Source organism: Eptesicus fuscus, chromosome 19 (genome assembly GCF_027574615.1).
Source record: "Eptesicus fuscus isolate TK198812 chromosome 19, DD_ASM_mEF_20220401, whole genome shotgun sequence".
NCBI classification, from domain to species: Eukaryota; Metazoa; Chordata; class Mammalia; order Chiroptera; family Vespertilionidae; genus Eptesicus; species Eptesicus fuscus.
Genome location: NC_072491.1, coordinates 42,352,410 through 42,363,169, shown reverse-complemented (window position 1 = coordinate 42,363,169; position 10,760 = coordinate 42,352,410).

Below are 10,760 nucleotides of genomic sequence, written 5' to 3'. Positions count from 1 at the left end.
TCGTGGAAAAACAAAAGGATAATATGAAGCAAATTTTAAAATACCTGAAAAATATTTCTACTAGACAATAACATCAGGAATTATATTTAGAATACAGTTTTAAGAATAAATTTTCTTTCTTTTGTTAAAATATTTTTATGGAAAAATCTTCAAACTATTCTTTTGAAGATTTTAATTTTCTTTCTATTCTCTTTTTAAATTTAATTCTAGTTGGTATGCAATCTTATATTAGTTATATTAGTTTCTGGTGTATAATACATGATTTTGACATTTTTATACCTTACAATGTATATAATCACATAGTCAACATTCTATTGGCTTTATTTTTATTATTTCATTTGCTTTCCCATTCCTCTTTCTTATAATTTTTATGAATAATATATATCTTTGTCTTTACCGCTCTTTGCTTTTCTCCCTCCCCCTCCTCCTCCTCCTCCTCCTCTTTGTCTTTCTCCTTTTCCTCATCATTTCCTTCTCTTCCTTTTCCTTTTTGATCAGTATTGCATACAATCTATATAGCAGTATAGGGAGAATTAAAATTCTAACACTATTGAATATTCCAGTTTTCAACTTGGTATATTTTCCACTCTACTTTTTCTCAGAAAATATTTTGTAGCACTCATCATAGAGATCTTGCATGACTTTTTTTTCTTTTCTCTCTTTATTGATTAAGGTATTTCATATGTGTCCTTATCTGCCCATTGCCCCTCTAACCCTCCACTCATGCCCTCAACCCCCTGGTGTCTGTGTCCATTGGTTAGGCTTATAAGCATGCATATAAGTCCTTTGGTTGATCTCTCCCCCTTACCCCCACCCTCTCCTACCTTCCCTCTGAGGTTTCATGGTCTGATCAATGCTTCTCTGTCTCTGGATCTGTTTCTGTTCATCAGTTTATGTTCATTATATTCCACAAATGAGTGAGATCATGTGGTATTTATCTTTCTCTGATTGGCTTATTTCACTTAGCATAATGCTCTCCAGCTCAGAAAACTTCCCTGATGTGGGGAAGAAAAAAGACACACAAGCACAGAGAGTCCCAAACAAGATGAACCTGAAAAGACCCACACCAAGACACATCGTAATTATGATGGCAAACATGGCAAACATTCAGGACAAAGAGAGAATCTTAAAGGCTGCAAGAGAGAGACAGAAAGTTACGTACAAGGGATCTCCCATTAGATTATCAAATGATTTCTCAACAGAAACACATCAGGCCATAAAAGAATGGAAGGAAATTTACAAAGTGATGCAAAGCAAGGGACTGAATCCAAGAATACTCTATCCAGCAAGGCTATCATTCTTGCATGACTTTCATTTAATTTATGTTTCATTAAGTTTTGATGCTATTGTAAATCATATTTTTATTTCATTTCCCAACTGTTACTTGATTATTATATGAAAGTATTTTTTGTTTATATTTATTGTGTATTGGTGTTTGTTAAATTTACTTTTTAATTCTAGTAATTTTAGTGTTTCCTATATATATAATGTAGACACCTGTGAATAATGACAGTTTTCTTTTTTTACCATCTTCATGTCATTTATTATGGACTAGAGGCCCAGTGCATGACATTCATGCAATTGTCGGGGGTGGGGGGGGGGGGGGGGGGACTCAGCCTGGCCTGTGCTCTCTCAGAGTCTGGGACCCCTTGGGGGATGTCCAATTGCCGTCTTAGGCCGGCACCTTGGGGAGTGGGCCTAAGCTGGTAGTTGGACATCCACAAGGGGTCCTTAGTGCTCCCGCCACCACCGCTGTGCTCGCCAGCCACAAGACTGGCTTCTGCCTGAGCAGCGCTCCCCCTGTGGGACTGCACTGACCACCAGGGGGCAGCTCCTACATTGAGCATCTGCCCCCTGGGGGTCAGTGCACATCATAGCAACTGGTTGTTCCACCATTAGATTGATTTTCATATTAGCCTTTTATTATAGGATTTAACTTCCAATGCAATTTTGAATAGAGTGGATATTTTTAACTAGCTCCTTCTTTCAAGAGGAGAATATTTTCTTTTTTTTTCAGATTGAACAAGTTTCACTTTTTTCTGAGAATTTTAATAATAAATTTTATTAGTTTTTTTTTCTGCACCATTGAGATTGTCAAAGGAATTCCTCCTTTATTCTGTTAATGTGCTTAATTACATTTAATAAATGATGAAACAACCTTGCATTCTTGCAATAAGTTGCAAATAAACAAATAAAATAATAAAATAATAGTTATAAATAGTAATAAACTAGTTGCAATACATTTTTTAAAGGCACTTATTGTGGTGAAGGGAGAAAAGATAACTCAAGGAAAGTTTCTCTGAAAAGGTGGCATAAAAGCTGAGAGTGGTCTGTTATCAACATGTTATATACATGAGAAGAGTATTCTGAATAGAGAAAACAGCATAGTCAAAAGCCCTATATTCCACTAACCAAAATGATGATGATGATGATGATGATGATGATGATGATGATGCCAGACCAGCCTAGTGAGACAAGAGGGTCCAATGTTAAGTGATTAGGTTGGGGAGACAGAATGTATACATTAAATAGGGTCTGAGGGGGGCATATCATGGAATTTAAATTTTATTCAGAGAGTAATGGGAAGCTATTAAAAAGTTTTTAAAAAGGAGGTGGGGCATGATCACTTATGTTTAATTATGACACGCGAATACAAATTTTCAACAGAACTTCTTTTCTCATTCTACTTTAACATCTTAGTTCAGTTTTATGGTTTACCAAGGCATCTTTCTGAGCCAAATAATTTAAAAAAATGACTACCTTTTTCAAAAAAAATTTTAAACAAACCAAAATATTTTCACCTGCATGAACTGTAATTTCACTGATTGAAATGTAAATTTAAGTAAATATCTTCTTTTTATACTTACTACTACTGAAATGCCATGCTTTTGTAGCTGGTAAAATACAGAAGTTGAAGAATCCCTTTGCAGTTTTCCCAAAGTTTTCCTAAGAAAGGCGATGTATGCTGTGTGTCTGCTTTTACCTGAATCCACCTGGGAGTCAGGAAACGGTCATGGCCCCAGAGTGAATTGCTGTAAATACTTGGCCAGATCTCAAAAGCCATGTGTGACAAGCACTTTGAGCTTGTTGTGATTACAGAAAATTCTCAACCTTTAGGAATCAGCTTGGAGTGATTCTCATTTATAGCACTCTTACAATTCCACCTGTGTAATTATTTACAGGACTTAGAGCAGCAAGAACACAGACTATGTCACTCAGACTGTCTGGATCTTAAGTATTGCCACATAAAACCTGAACCCCCGAGCTCTGCCTCAGGGTCACTCCCACTACCTGTTTCAGGTGCATCATCAATACCAGGATGAGAGTTAACCATTTCTTTGCATATCTATCATTCCCTGTTCAGCCAGTTATTTCTTAAATAATAATAAAAGTATGTAATAAAGTTGCTACTATATATATATATATATATATATATATATATATATATACACTAGAGGCCCCATGCACAAAATTCATGCACAGAGGGGGGTTGTCCCTCAGCCCAGCCTGTACCCTCTCCAATCTGGGACCCTTCAAGGGATGTCCGACTGCCCGTTTAGGCCCGATCCCTGGGATCGGGCCTAAACAGGCAGTCGGACATCCCTCTCACAATCCAGGACTGCTGGCTCCCAACTGCTTGCCTGCCTGCCTTCCTGATTGCCCCTAACTGCTTCTGCCTGCCAGCCTAATCACCCCCTAACCACTCTGCTGCCAGCCTGTTTGCCCCCAACTTCCCTCCTCTGCCGGCCTGGTCACCCCTAACTGCCCTCTCCTGCAGGGTTGATCACCTCCAACTGCCCTCCCTTGCAGGCCTGGTCCCTCTCAACTGCCCTCCCTTGCAGGCCGGGTGCCTCCCAACTGCCCTCTCCTGCTGGCCATCTTGTGGTGGCCATCTTGTGTCCACATGGGGGCAGGATCTTTGACCACATGGGGGCAGCTATATTGTGTGTTGCAGTGATGATCAATCTGCATATTACTCTTTTATTAGATAGGATAGAGGCTTGGTACAGGGGTGGGGGCCAGGTGGTTTGCCCTGAAGGGTGCCCCGGATCAGGGTGGGGTTCCCTTAGGGCATGGGGCGGCCTGAGCGAGGGGCCTGTGGTGATTTGCAGGCGGGCCACGCCCCCTGGCAACCCAAGCGGAGGCCCTGGTATCTGGAATTTATTTTCCTTCTACAATTGAAACTTTGTAGTCTGGAGCAGAGCCATTTGTTTGAATTTGTTTACCTTCTATAATTGAAACTTTGTAGCTTGAGTGGAGGCTTAGGCCTGCAACAGCTGGCAGAAAGCTTGGCTTCCTCTGTTACCTAGGAAACCTTGCTCTCTGTGGCTGTAGCCATCTTGGTTTGGGTTAATTTGCATACTCGCTCTGATTGGATGGTGGGCGTGGCTTGTGGGTGTGTCATAGGTATGGTCAATTTGCATATTTGTCTATTATTAGATAGGCTATAGGAGGCCTGGTGCACGAAATTCATGCACGGGGGCAGGGGGGTGTCCCTCAGCCAGGCCTGCACCTTCTCCAATCTGGGACTCCTTGGGGGATGTCCGACTGCCGGCACTCGGACATCCCTCTTGCAATCCGGGACCACTGGCTCCTAACTGCTCACCTGCCTGCCTGCCTAATTGCCTCTAAACACTCTGCCTGCTGGCCTGATCAACCCCAACTGCCCCCCCCTTCTGGCCTGATCACCCCTAATGGCCTGCCCCTGCTGGACTGATTGCCCCCAACTGTGCCCCCTGCCAGCCTGCTAGCCCTCAACTGCCCCGCCCACCAGACTGTTTGCCCCCAACTGTCCCCCCTGCTGACCTGGTTGCCTCCAACTGCTCTCCCCCGCCAGCCTGCTCGTCCCCAACTGCCCTCCCCTGCCAACCTGATTGACCCTAACCACCTCTGCCTTGGCCCCACTCCCATGGCTTTGTCCTGAAGGATGTCTGGAAGGTCTCCCAGTCTAATTAGAATATTACTCTTTTATTAGTGTGTGTGTGTGTGTGTGTGTGTGTGTGTATATATATATATATATATATATATATATATATATATATATATATATATAAATTCACAATGCTTTTTGGTATATAATATATAGATGTTTGTCATTTTATAGCTCAATAATGATAATGTTTCCAGTCATATTTATAAAATGTTGGTCAGTACATACTTGGGTAGTATAGGTAGCTAACTACAATGCTTTATCAGAACATAAAAATAGCATTGTCATCTTAGAGTATCATATAAAGAAGTAATAAGCAATATGTTTTAAAATTCCTATATATATTCAAGTTATAGTCAATACCAGATTATGTGGATTACTTTTAGAAGGAGGAATGTAGCCTGAGAATTTATTTAACTGGTTAAAAAGCCTGGCAGGCATGGCTCAGTGGTTGAGCATCGACCTGTGAACCAGGAGGTCATGGTTTGATTACTGGCTGGGGCACATTCCTGGGTTGCGGGCTCGATCCCCAATGTGGAGTGTGCAGGAGGCAGCTGATCAATGATTCTCTCTCATCATCTTGCTCTCCCTCTTCCTAACCAATAAAAATAAAAAATAAAAAATATATATTTATTCATCCAAGCTCTTAAAATCCACCTGACAGCATTAGGATGATTTATTATAAACTAGGGGCCAGTACATGAATTTGTGCACCTTGAAAGGAACTGTGGGCTATGAGGCTGCAGTGGGCACAGAGGCAGGTCTCAACCCGTCCTCCACACCCCCGCCCAGCCCCTCCTGCCACGGCCCCCAGTCCCATCTGCAGGCAGCCCCGCTCCCGCCACCACTGTTCCCATGTGCTACAGTGCCAGCCCCACTTGCATCCACAGTGTAGACTGATTGGGGCCAGCACCGTCAGTGGGTGTGAGCACCAGCTGCTGACCCGATCACCCCTCAGGAGCAGGGGAAGGTGGAGAAGCCCTCAGGGGCGATTGGGGCCAGCAGCTGCTGCTCACACCCGCTGATGGCACCGAGAGATCGGGGCCGGCGCTGGGCGCCAGCAGCGGGTGTGAGTGGCGGCTCTGATGCCGACAGCGGGTGCAAGTGGGAGCAAAGAATTTTCAGTAACCACCAGAGGCTCACCCCAATGACAGTGACTGGCGCCCCGCCTTGGTCTGGCGCCCCCGCTCACCTGCTCTACCATCCAGCCACGGCCGATGCCTGTCATGTTCCACGCTCTGCCACCTGCTGCCAATGCCTGCCATGTTCCACGTGAGCCGCCTGGTGGTCAGTGCACGTCATAGCGACCGGCTGTTCAGTTGTTCCGTCATTCGGTCTATTTGCATATTAGGATTTTATATATATAGATAGCCTGAAAAAGACTCGTTATTTTTCAAAATGACATCTTAAAGGGAAATTTCTCCAAAATATGTTCTAAGAAACTAGGGGAAGAGATACACATGTGTTAAAATATAATTAAGACAATAATCTAATATCTACATTCGATCATGACTTTGAAAAAATATCACAATACTTGATATTAGAAATCATTGATTTTTAAAAATTTATTGGTTAGAGAGAGGTAAAGAGAGAGAAGCTTGATTTGTTGTTCCACTTATTTATGCATTCATTGGTTGACTCCTGCATGTGCCCGACTAGGGATCAAACCTGCAACCATGGTATATCAGGACAATGCCCCAACCAGCTGAGCTATCCAGTCAGGGCAGTAATCATTGACTTTTTAAAATCTGTTCTCTCAGACCTAATTGTTTGTACTTTTGATAATAGTTGCTAGTTTTTTTAGTGTTTACTAAGCCCAAGATCCCATTATAAGCACCAGATTCCAATATGAGAATGACTTGAGTGAATTACATTCTGATAAAACCCTTTAATGTTTTGATGCCACTTTTCCCATATAAAAGTATAATACATTTTGTGCTACAGAGTATCTTTTTAAACAAAGTTTATACTTTAAAATATGAAAAATAAGTTGGTAAAGTATGTCTTAAAAACATCTATGAGAAAAGAGTTAATAATACAGATAGGGACAAATGATAATGTTTTCCTTACTAAAAATAATTGTCTCTTACAATTTTTATTTTAAAAATATGATAAACTCTTGTTCAAACAGTTACCATTATCTAAATATAATCCATTGAATATATTATTTTAATCTTCAGCACATTTCCTTCTTGAGCTTTATAACAAAAAAATAATTCATAGTTGTGACTAATCTCTTATCTAATTGAGAAATCACTACTGATCACCTATTAATTGCTGGGAATTCTATTGACTCTTGGGAATTAAAAATGTACCCAATGTGGTACCTACTCTTTGAGGGTTCACTCTAATTGGCAATAAACAATAATAAAAGTATTGAAATAAATTCTATAAATGGAGCACATGCAACCAACAGAGACACATGAGGAAGTCCTTAATTTTACCTGAGAAGGTTGTAAAAGTGTCTATGGAAGGGTGAAGGTGATATGTTAACTCAAGTAGGAGCACTAGGAGATCGAAGAAAAGAAAATGCCCACCAAAATAGTCTGTGGAAAGGGGGAAGCTAGAAATTTGTCAACTGGTCTCTGACATTACAAAATCCTTAACCACAATAACACTTTCTAACTAAAAATCAGATCTAGCCAGTTTTTTTACTTACTCACTTATTTCTAAACATCTGTAATTCAACTCCATCAACACATTTAATGCCTTTCTTTCCTAACCCATCAGTCTTCCATGCCTTAATTTATCTGCAAATAGATTAAACTCTCAGAAATGTTTCATATCTTCAGTGTTTCAATGTAAACATTGCATGATCAGGGCCGGGGAGGGGCCATGGGAGGGCTTCAGGGCGTGTCCGGCCCATCTTGCCCAGTCCTGATCTGCTGGACCTCAGCAGCAAGCTAACCTACAGGTTGAAGCGTCTGCCCCCTGGTGGTCAGTGCGGGTCATAGCGACTGGTCGAACGGTTGAACAGATGGTCGGACACGTAGCATATTAGGCTTTTATTATATAGGATATTTCATAAACCTGATTTTTATAAATTTTATTTTTACTGATATTATAGTCCTTATGGTTGGTTAATTTTATTTTACAATTGCATATGATAATACACAAATATAAATGAATTTTACATGTTGTTTCAGGTTGAGATCCCTAGGAATCAGACTCCAAGATTATCATGTAGGACATTTATTAGGGAATGCTCTAAGGATCTACACCCAAAGGAGAGGATGGAGGCAAACCTTGGTAGAGAAAGAAGTTAAGCTGTGATGCAGACTCAACACAGACCGCAGTCAATCCCATCGTGAGCACTGAAAATGGGATGGCTCTTCCGAGTTGTCCTGAGATGGGGGAAGACGGCCAAGTCCCTGTGCTCCTTGGATGTAAGCTGCGTCCAGGAAGGGGCCTGGCAATGGATGAGGTGGCTTTCAAATGAAGTAGATTCCCAGAGATGTCTGCTAGCTGAGAGTTCTTAGCCAGTTGCCCTCCAGCAATGGGTGGAGTAAATCCTTCAATCTGGAGTGTTGACTACAATGTAAGCCTTGTGCCTCCCACTCAGCTGCATATCTTCCTATAAATGGAAGTAGAACCTTCTCCATGATTCTAGTGAACTGCTTTTTGGGGACAACAATAAGAGGAAGGTAAGCAGGACAGATTTGATGGTCCACCAAGGACGCTGGACTTGAGGCCATAGCAAATACTTATCTCATTCTTCTAGAATCTAACCTAGAGTCTCCTCGCCTTCAGTCGATCCTCTGCAGTCTCAGTGGCTCACCTGGTGACATCCTGGGCTCTGAGCCTTCAGTCATCGAGCTCTTTGCAAGTATTTAAATAACAACTTCTAAGTCAGTAAAATATTGGTTTATTAAGAAATTGGGAGACTGTCGTGGGAGTTGAGTGTATACATATAAGGTTTAAAACTAAAAACAATACTGACAAAATGTGATATAAACACACACTTTCAAACTGTAGAGAAAAAAATACGAGCAGCTGCATAGCATAATACTCTCCACGTCCCTCCATGCTAAGCGAAATAAGCCTTCAGAGAAAGATAAGTATCACATGATCTCACTCATGTGTGGAATCTAATGAACAAAATAAACTGAAGAACAAAATAGATCCAGAGACATGGAAGCATGTTACAGACTGATGAATCTCAGAGGGGAATTGGGGGAGAGGGGAGAGATTAACCGGGGAACTTATATGCATATATGGGTAGCCCATGGGCACAGACAATACTGCGGTGAAGGCCTGGGAGGGGTGGTGAGGGGTGGAGGTGGTCAATGGGAAAAAAGGGGGGGGGTGACATCTGTAATACTCTCAAAAATAAAGATAAGCTTTTAAAAAATAAAAATAAATAGAGCAGCTGCAACATTTGAGTGTTGCTACTGAAGGGCAGAAGGTAGGGAAGAAGGGAATGGTGGGGTGGAGGACCGCACTATAAACTTCAAGCATAATTGTGTTTTTAAATGGTGTACTCATATTCCCCATAGAACTAAAATAAAAATTAGTAGACTTTTATAAAAACTACTGGTCCTCATAATACAAGAAAATTTACAAAGAAGCTTTAACTATGACTACAGAATAACAGAAGTGAAAACATTGAGTTTAAAAATGTATGTGCCAAGTGTACCTATAGAATATTGAAACTAGCTGGGGTCATACATTTCATTACTATGACAAAACTATAAAGCAAGCAATACTACATAATTAACACACAAGTATGAGGATCGTCGCTTTAATCAGTGTCTAATTCTACGATGATTTGGAAATGTGCTAATTAATTTTGCTCTGGCATCTAAACACCAATATTATGGAACTCTATGCAAATTTAACTAGATGACCATACAGAAGATACTAGCATTATCTCTACAATTATAAAATCATTTTTGAACAAGAATGAAGTACCCCATTTCAGTTTTTTATCTCAATTTTTATTTCGAAAGTTCAGTGAAACATGGTATCACAGTTTTGAAATATTTTAATCTCACTATAATTTAACACTTTAAAAAATCTAGTAATTTTTGATTTTCAACAATAAAATTTATAAAAATAATTTTACATTTATAAAATGAATCATTATTTCACAATAAATTATTCCATCTTATTACATGAAAAAGTATTGTGCTATATAAAAGGAATAACTTTATCAATATTTTGAAAATATTAGTTCCTCTCATCCAGCACTGTTGGCAGTTAAATATACAAAAATATATTACAAAGTCCCTGACCACAGTTATTAAAACAAAATTGTTGGCAATAATTTGTAAAACATAACTGTTTAGTAAATATAGGCAGATAAGTTACAGGGTTTACTAATATGACTTTGTTTTATATTTTAAAGTTTTTTAATATCTTCTAAGAGAACACAAAAAAGTAAGCAGAAATCTACAAATAATATCTGTATTTAATAACAATCAAAAACATTCTTATTCATCACATAGAGATACCAAAGTAAATATTCAAAAAATGTAAGTTAAGAAAACTTTCCTCTTCTCTCTCTCTCTCAAAGATTTCCCAGTGGCACGAAGGTACCAGCTCTTGAAAGAATTTATTGATTCTATTTAACCAAAGATAGCATCTAAGGAATCATTTTCTACTATTTTAAGAGTTCAATTTCACTTTAAGAGCCAATGGGTTAGTTAACATTTACTGAACCTTTTGATTTGTAGGGTAACTGGGGGTTATTCGATCATAATCTTAGAAACTTTAAAAGGTCCTGAAAATATCATGTAAATCAGTCTCTTTCAGCTTGGGATACTTCTTTGTATCATTGATAATTATTCAAATATTTGTTGCCTGCTTCAGATAAAGAGAGGGGGCTGGG